Source organism: Salvelinus alpinus, chromosome 5 (genome assembly GCF_045679555.1).
Source record: "Salvelinus alpinus chromosome 5, SLU_Salpinus.1, whole genome shotgun sequence".
NCBI classification, from domain to species: Eukaryota; Metazoa; Chordata; class Actinopteri; order Salmoniformes; family Salmonidae; genus Salvelinus; species Salvelinus alpinus.
The window spans coordinates 21012346-21020764 of NC_092090.1; positions in this window are offsets into that span (position 1 = coordinate 21012346).

Genomic DNA, 8419 nt, shown 5'->3' on the forward strand with positions numbered 1-8419 from the left:
GGTCAGGTCAGGCAGAGGTCGGTAATCCAGAGGTGGAGCAAAGGTACAGGACGGCAGGCAGGGTCAGGGAGTGGTCAGGCGGGCAGGTACAGGGTCAGGGAGTGGTCAGGCGGGCAGGTACAGGGTCAGGGAGTGGTCAGGCGGGCAGGTACAGGGTCAGGACAGGCAAAGGCAAAAACCAGGAGGACGAGAAAAAGAGAGACTAGGGAAAACCAGGAGCTGAGACAAACCGCTGGTAGGCTTGAACAAACAAGACAAACTGGCACCAGACAGACAGAAAACACAGATATAAATACACGGGATAATAGGGGAGATGGGCAACACCTGGAGGGGGGTGGAGACAAGCACAAGGACAGGTGAAACAGATCAGGGCATGACACTGTGTAAACAACATCAAAATAAAGGAAAAATCTTCACACGGTCAGACAGGGTATACTGCTTCTTAGTTTTGTTCCTGCACCCATATATACAAGGGACCTGCTCAAATAGATTGAACATGCATCCTTCCTTCATCCCTTCCTAGGAATAATCACTGATTTGGCATATCTGGATTAGTGAAAGCTATGATGTTAAACCTTACTTTCACCTATCCAATCATATTAGATTAGTGATTTCATTTTATTTTTTAAATATGAGTGGGGCAGGCCAACTTTTCACATTTTTTGGGGTTATTGGATAGGACAGAGGTATAAGGGAAAGATAGAGGAGAGAGTGTAGACCGGATCCCAAACATATGCTGCAGAAGAATAACATATTATGTGACCTGGAGGCAGTGAGGGTGCTAGACCACCCTAGTCGTCTCTCTCTCTCTCTCTCTCTCTCTCTCCATCTCACACACGCATCCCGCTTCACGGTGGGACCGTCATTGTTCCTCCTGTTTTATCACACCAGAGGAGCGGCATTGGGATGCTGAGGCTCCTGGCAGACACTATAATTGCACTGTCATACAGCTGATGGGATGTGTGGACCTGTAAATCAATGAGAATCACGGCAGACCCTGTCGACACTGGCAGGCCAATCTGAGCTAATGCCACACCTCCCACAAGAGTTAGGTCATGTCCCACCGGTGTCTCTAGATCTTGTTCTCTCTCTTGTTCTCTCTCTCGTTTTGTCTCTCATTCTCTGTCTTGTTCTCTCTTGTTTTCTTTCGTTCTCTCTCTTGTTCTCACTTGTTCTCTCTTGTTCTCTGTCTCATTCTCACTCTCGTTCTCTCTCTCGTTCTCTCTCTCGTTCTCTCTCTCGTTCTCTCTCTCGTTCTCTCTCTCGTTCTGTTTCTCGTTCTGTCTCTCGTTCTGTCTGTCTGTCTGTCTGTCTGTCTGTCTGCCTGCCTGCCTGCCTGCCTGCCTGCCTGTCTGTCTGTCTGTCTGTCTGTCTGTCTGTCTGTCTGTCTCTGTATGTGTGTATACATTTAACATAGAGAGGGAGAGAGAGATAAAGAGATTGCTAGAGAGAGAGTGAGTGATAGAGAGCTTGTGTGTCTCTCTGTGTATGTGTGTATATAACAGAGAGAGAGGGAGAGAGATAAAGAATGAGAGTGATAGAGTGAGTGAGAGTGAATGATATAGAGTTTGTATGTCTCTGTGTATGTGTGTATATAACATAGAGTGAATGATATAGAGTGTGTATGTCTCTGTGTATGTGTGTATATAACATAGAGTGAATGATATAGAGTGTGTATGTCTCTGTGTATGTGTGTATATAACATAGAGTGAATGATATAGAGTGTGTATGTCTCTGTGTATGAATGTGTGTGTTCAGCACAAGTGGTATTGTAATGAAAATAATTGAAAAATGAATCTCTGTCCAGTCTGATGTAGTGGAGAGCTGACATCATTTAGAGTCAAATATATATCAAAACCTCCCATTATGGTGGCATTGTTGACTCAGTTTGTCAACATAAACTACAGGGTCCATATTCATGTATTCCTTCTCTGATATCCTTTGTGAATACGGGCCCTGGGGTACAGTTAAACGGCAAGCTATTGGGGTGTGCCTTAGAGGACTCAGCAACCCTGACAGTGTCTGAAAGTCTGTTTCACAGATGTAGAGCTGAGAAACTGGATGGCCTGGTTTTCTGTCTGCTGCGGGACCGAGGGAGATGGATTTACTCAATTACTCATGCTTAGTCAAATATTTCCGGTTTTTGCAATTTGTAGATTTTGTTTCATTCAACTCAAAAGGTCAAATAGCGTGTGCTTATATTTGTCCTGTTTCACTGCATGTACAAGTGGTTATTAAGAACTCTTGACTTTTTCAACATTGTTATGTTACAGCCTTATTCTAAAATGATTAAATAAATGATTGTCATCAATCTACATACAATATCCCATAATGGCAAAGCGAAAACAGGTTTTTCAACATTTTTGAAAATGTACAGTGGGGAGAACAAGTATTTGATACACTGCCGATTTTGCAGGTTTTCCTACTTACAAAGCATGTAGAGGTCTGTAATTTTTATCATAGGTACACTTCAATTGTGAGAGACGGAATCTAAAACAAAAATCCAGAAAATCACATTGTATGATTTTTAAGTAATTAATTTGCATTTTATTGCAAGACATAAGTATTTGATCACCTTCCAACCAGTAAGAATTCCGGCTCTCACAGACCTGTTAGTTTTTCTTTAAGAAGCCCTCCTGTTCTCCACTCATTACCTGTATTAACTGCACCTGTTTGAACTCGTTACCTGTATAAAAGACACCTGTCCACACACTCAATCAAACAGACTCCAACCTCTCCACAATGGCCAAGACCAGAGAGCTGTGTAAGGACATCAGGGATAAAATTGTAGACCTGCACAAGGCTGGGATGGGCTACAGGACAATAGGCAAGCAGCTTGGTGAGAAGGCAACAACTGTTGGCGCAATTATTAGAAAATGGAAGAAGTTCAAGATGACGGTCAATCATCCTCGGTCTGGGGCTCCATGCAAGATCTCACCTCGTGGGGCATCAATGATCATGAGGAATGTGAGGGATCAGCCCAGAACTACACGGCAGGACCTGGTCAATGACCTGAAGAGAGCTGGGACCACAGTCTCAAAGAAAACCATTAGTAACACACTATGCCATCATGGATTAAAATACTGCAGCGCACGCAAGGTCCCCCTGCTCAAGCCAGGGCATGTCCAGGCCCGTCTGAAGTTTGCCAATGACCATCTGGATGATCCAGAGGAAGAATGGGAGAAGGTCATGTGGTCTGATGAGACAAAAATTGAGCTTTTTGGTCTAAACTCCACTCGACGTGTTTGGAGGAAGAAGAAGGATGAGTACAACCCCAAGAACACCATCCCAACCGTGAAGCATGGAGGTGGAAACATCATTCTTTGGGGATGCTTTTCTGCAAAGGGGACAGGACGACTGCACCGTATTGAGGAGAGGATGGATGGGGCCATGTATCGCGAGATCTTGGCCAACAACCTCCTTCCCTCAGTAAGAGCATTGAAGATGGGTCGTGGCTGGGTCTTCCAGCATGACAACGACCCGAAACACACAGCCAGGGAAACTAAGGAGTGGCTCCGTAAGAAGCATCTCAAGGTCCTGGAGTGGCCTAGCCAGTCTCCAGACCTGAACCCAATAGAAAATCTTTGGAGGGCGCTGAAAGTCCGTATTGCCCAGCGACAGCCCCGAAACCTGAAGGATCTGGAGAAGGTCTGTATGGAGGAGTGGGACAAAATCCCTGCTGCAGTGTGTGCAAACCTGGTCAAGAACTCCAGGAAACGTATGATCTCTGTAATTGCAAACAAAGGTTTCTGTACCAAATATTAAGTTCTGCTTTTCTGATGTATCAAATACTTATGTCATGCAATAAAATGCAAATTAATTACTTAAAAATCATACAATGTGATTTTCTGGATTTTTGTTTTAGATTCCGTCTCTCACAGTTGAAGTGTACCTATGATAAATATTACAGACCTCTACATGCTTTGTAAGTAGGAAAACCTGCAAAATCGGCAGTGTATCAAATACTTGTTCTCCCCACTGTATATATATATATTTTTAAATACCTTATTTACTTAAGTATTCAGACCCTTTCCTAAGACACTAGAAATTGAGTTCAGGTGCATCCTGTTCCCATTAATAATCCTTGTAATGTTTCTACAACTTGATTGGAGTCCACCTGTGGTAAATTCAATTGATTAGACATGATTTGTAAAGGCACACACCAGTTGACAGTGCATGTCAGAACAAAACCCAAGCTATGAGGTCGAAGGAATTGTCCGTAGAGCTCCGAGACAGGATTGTGTCGAGGCCCAGATCTAAGGATGGGTACCCAAACATTTCTGCAGCATTGAAAGTCCCCAAGAAAACAGTGGTCTCCATCATTCTTAAATGGAAGAATTTTGGAACCACCAAGAATCTTCCTAGAGCTGGCCGCCCAGCCAACCTGAGTAATTGAGGGAGAAAGGCCTTAGTCAAGGAAGGACCAAGAACCTGATGGTCACTCGGACAGAGCTCCAGAGTTCCTCTGTGGAGATGGGAGAATCTTCCAGAAGGACAACCATCTTTGCAGCACTTCACCAATTAGGCCAGATGGAAGCGACTCCTCAGTAAAAGGCACATGACAGCCCACTTGGAGTTTGCCAAAAGGTACTTAAAGGACTCTCAGACCATGAGAAACAAGATTCTCTGGTCTGATGAAACCAAAATACGGTGAAGCATGGTGGTGGCAGCATCATGCTGTGGGGATGTTCTTCAGCGGCAGGGACTGGGAGACTAGTCAGGATCGAGGCAAAGATGAACGGAGCAAAGTACAGAGAGATCCTTGATGAAAACCTGCTCCAGAGTGCTCAGGACATCAGACTGGGGTGAAGGTTCACGACCCTAAGCACACAGCCAAGACAATGCAGGAGTGGCTTTGGGACAAGTCTCTGAATGTCCTTGAGTGGCCCAGCCAGAGCCCGGACTTGAATCCAATTCAACATCTCTGGAGGGACCTGAAAATAGCTGTGCAGCAATGCTCCCCATCCAACCTGACAGAGCTTGAGAGGATCTGCAGAGAAGAATGGGAGAAACTCCTCAAATACAGGTGTGCCAAGCTTGTAGCATCGTACCCAAGAAGACTCAAGGCTGTAATCACTGCCAAAGGTACTTCAACAAAGTTACTGAGTAAAGGGTCTGAATACTTATGTAAATGTGATATTTTTTGATTTTTTTTTTATACATTTGCAAAAAAAAAAATGTTTTTTGCTTTGTCATTATGGGGTATTGTGTGTAGATTGATGAGGGGAAAAAACTATGTAATCAATTTTAGAATAAGGCTGTAACGTAACAAAATGTGGAAAAAGTCAAGAGGTCTGAATACTTTCCGAATGCACTGTACTTTGTTATTTTCCATATTACCTCGGTAGCTATTTGGATAGCTCCCACTGACTTTGAAGCAGACAGTGAACACATTAATGTTAGGGAAATTGGCTGAGACACAGCGTTATGGTTAGAGGTACACTTGGCCAGTGGAGGCTGCTGAGGGGAGAACGGCTCATAATAATGGCTGGAATGGAGCCAATGGAAACCATGTATTTGATACCATTCCACTCATTCCCCGCCAGCCATTACCACAAGCCCGTCCTCCCCAATTAAGGAGTCACCGACCTCCTGTGACTTAGGCACTTCACAGATCTAGGATCATCTATGCTCTTCAGATCCTATCCTCATTAACCATTAGGGGAGATAACTCACAACTGAACTAAGAGCCGTGTCTGATCCTACTTTTCCCTCAGATTACTCCAGTCCAGACCAGACCGAGAGCTTGAGTTAAATCAATGCACTTACCAAAGACTACCTGAGGGTGGTGCTTCACTGGTGATGCAGGCACATGTTGGGCAGACTCACAGCAGTGTTTGAGTGTAGGACTGTGGTTGGGTTTTACAGGCGACTGGGCTCATAGATAAAAATGACCTTTTTGGTTACACATTTCACTCTTCATGCAGCCTTCACTAAACAAGTGTTTCTACTTGTTTTGATTAGGACTCTCACTGCGACCACTAAATATTGTGCATGTACGAAGAAACTACTTTTTATGATGGATATTGGTTGTGGTTGTTGGTAAGATAGTAGAGGTGGATGTGTAACCTGTCCTGACAAAGTCCTGTGCATGAGTTGAAGAGTGGAAGAAGCTTCAACGTGGGAGAAAAGTGGAAGAGAAAAGGGAAAGAGAGAGACCCTGCTCAAGGATACTTTCATTAGAAGTAGAAATAGGCCATGTGACCGACAAGGTCTTCTTCTTGGGTGCTCAGACTTTATTGAGCAAACATTGGACCACTAATGAGATAGCATGCCTTATGCATCATTCACCACTTCCTCTTCCTCTAAATAAGGTGATGTTCAATTAAATGTCAGTGTAGTTTAGTTTCTAATCTGCCTCACTGCATGTAACTGTAACAGCACGTACACACACACACACACACACACACACACACACACACACACACACACACACACACACACACACACACACACACACACACACACACACACACACACACACACACACACACACACACACACACACACACACACACACACACACACACACGTGTTACAGGTCCCAGTTTTGGGACTGATGCAGCAGATAATAGTTCCTGTAACACAGGATAAATGATGAAACAGGAGAGAGTGGCTTCTCTTTCAAAGGTTCTCTCAATTATTTTATTCAATATTCTCTCAAGTGCAAATCGTCTTTTTCTGTCTTTTCGTTGTATTTCAATGTTTTTTTTGTTTTTTCTTTAAAGTGTATTTAATAATTTGTCTCATAAATCCCTGACATATTATTTCATAAACATAAAAAATATATCAATTAACACATAAAAAATATTATATTACAATCCAATTCACATCCTAAAATTCTTTACATTTATACCCCAAACACATTTACTCTTAACTGTAATTCACCTGTTTAGGTTATAATTATGTAGTTGACTGTTGCCCACTAAAGCCCCATAGGAGACTAAAACATGAAAGCCTTTATAGACTGGTATAACTCATTAGAAGTTACTTTATACCCATGCTCAAAATACATTCACCCAGTGTAAGAAGGGTTAATAGAAAGACAAGACTATTGCAAATTACATGAATGCAAATTATTGGAAAATGACTGAACAAGCTAGCATAGCGCTAACCGAAGCTAGCAATCAACTGACCGGAGCTAGCAAACAGCTAACCGGAACTAGCCAAAAGCTAACCAGAGCTAGCTAATAGCTAACCAGAGCTAGCTCTAAACTAGCGGCTTTTCACAGTACAACAATTACAAAGTTCTTAAACATCACAGTTACAACATTAAATTCTCTAAACCCTTAGGATGTTGTCAGAAGTGTCTTTTTCAAAAATAAAAATGTTCATGAGTTAACAATTCGTTTTTTTCTAGATCACAGGAATGCACCGCCATCATTTAATTTTACACTCGACATGCGTTTTCTGTCTTCAACAGGCAAGTTACAAAACGATATTGTGGTATTCTGTGTATTTTTACACTTTACTGACCTGTAGCACAGGATAAATGATGAAACAGGAGAACATGGCATCTCTTTCAAAGGTTCTTTCAATTATGAGAAGACACAGGTGCGGGATCACATATAGTCTGGCAATCTCTATGTGCCACAGGGTTCAATTCTCGGGCCGACTCTCTTCTCTGTATACATCAATGATGTCGCTCTTGCTGCTGGTGATTCTCTGATCCACCTCTACGCAGACGACACCATTCTGTATACTTCTGGCCCTTCTTTGGACACTGTGTTAACTAACCTCCAGATGAGCTTCAATGCCATACAACTCTCCTTCTGTGGCCTCCAACTGCTCTTAAATGCAAGTAAAACTAAATGCATGATCTTCAACCAATCGCTGTCCAGACCTGCCCGCCCGTCCAGCATCACTACTCTGGACAGTTCTGACTTAGAATAGTGGACCACTACAAATACCTAGGTGTCTGGTTAGACTGTAACCTCTCCTTCCAGACTCACATTAAGCATCTCCAATCCAAAATTAAATCTAGAATTGGCTTCCTATTTCGCAACAAAGCATCCTTCACTCATACTGCCAAACATACACTCGTAAAACTGACCATCGACTTCGGCGATGTCATTTACAAAATAGCCTCCAACACTCTACTCAACAAATTGGATGCAGTCTATCACAGTGCCATCCGTTTTGTCACCAAAGCCCCATATACTACCCACCACTGCGACCTGTATGCTCTCGTTGGCTGGCCCTCGCTTCATACTCGTCGCCAATCCCACTGGCTCCAGGTCATCTACAAGTCTTTGCTAGGTAAAGCCCCACCTTATCTCAGCTCACTGGTCACCATAGCAGCACCCACCCGTAGCACGCGCTCCAGCAGGTATATTTCACTGGTCACCACCAAAGCCAATTCCTCGTTTGGCTGCCTTTCCTTCCAGTTCTCTGCTGCCAATGACTGGAACGAACTGCA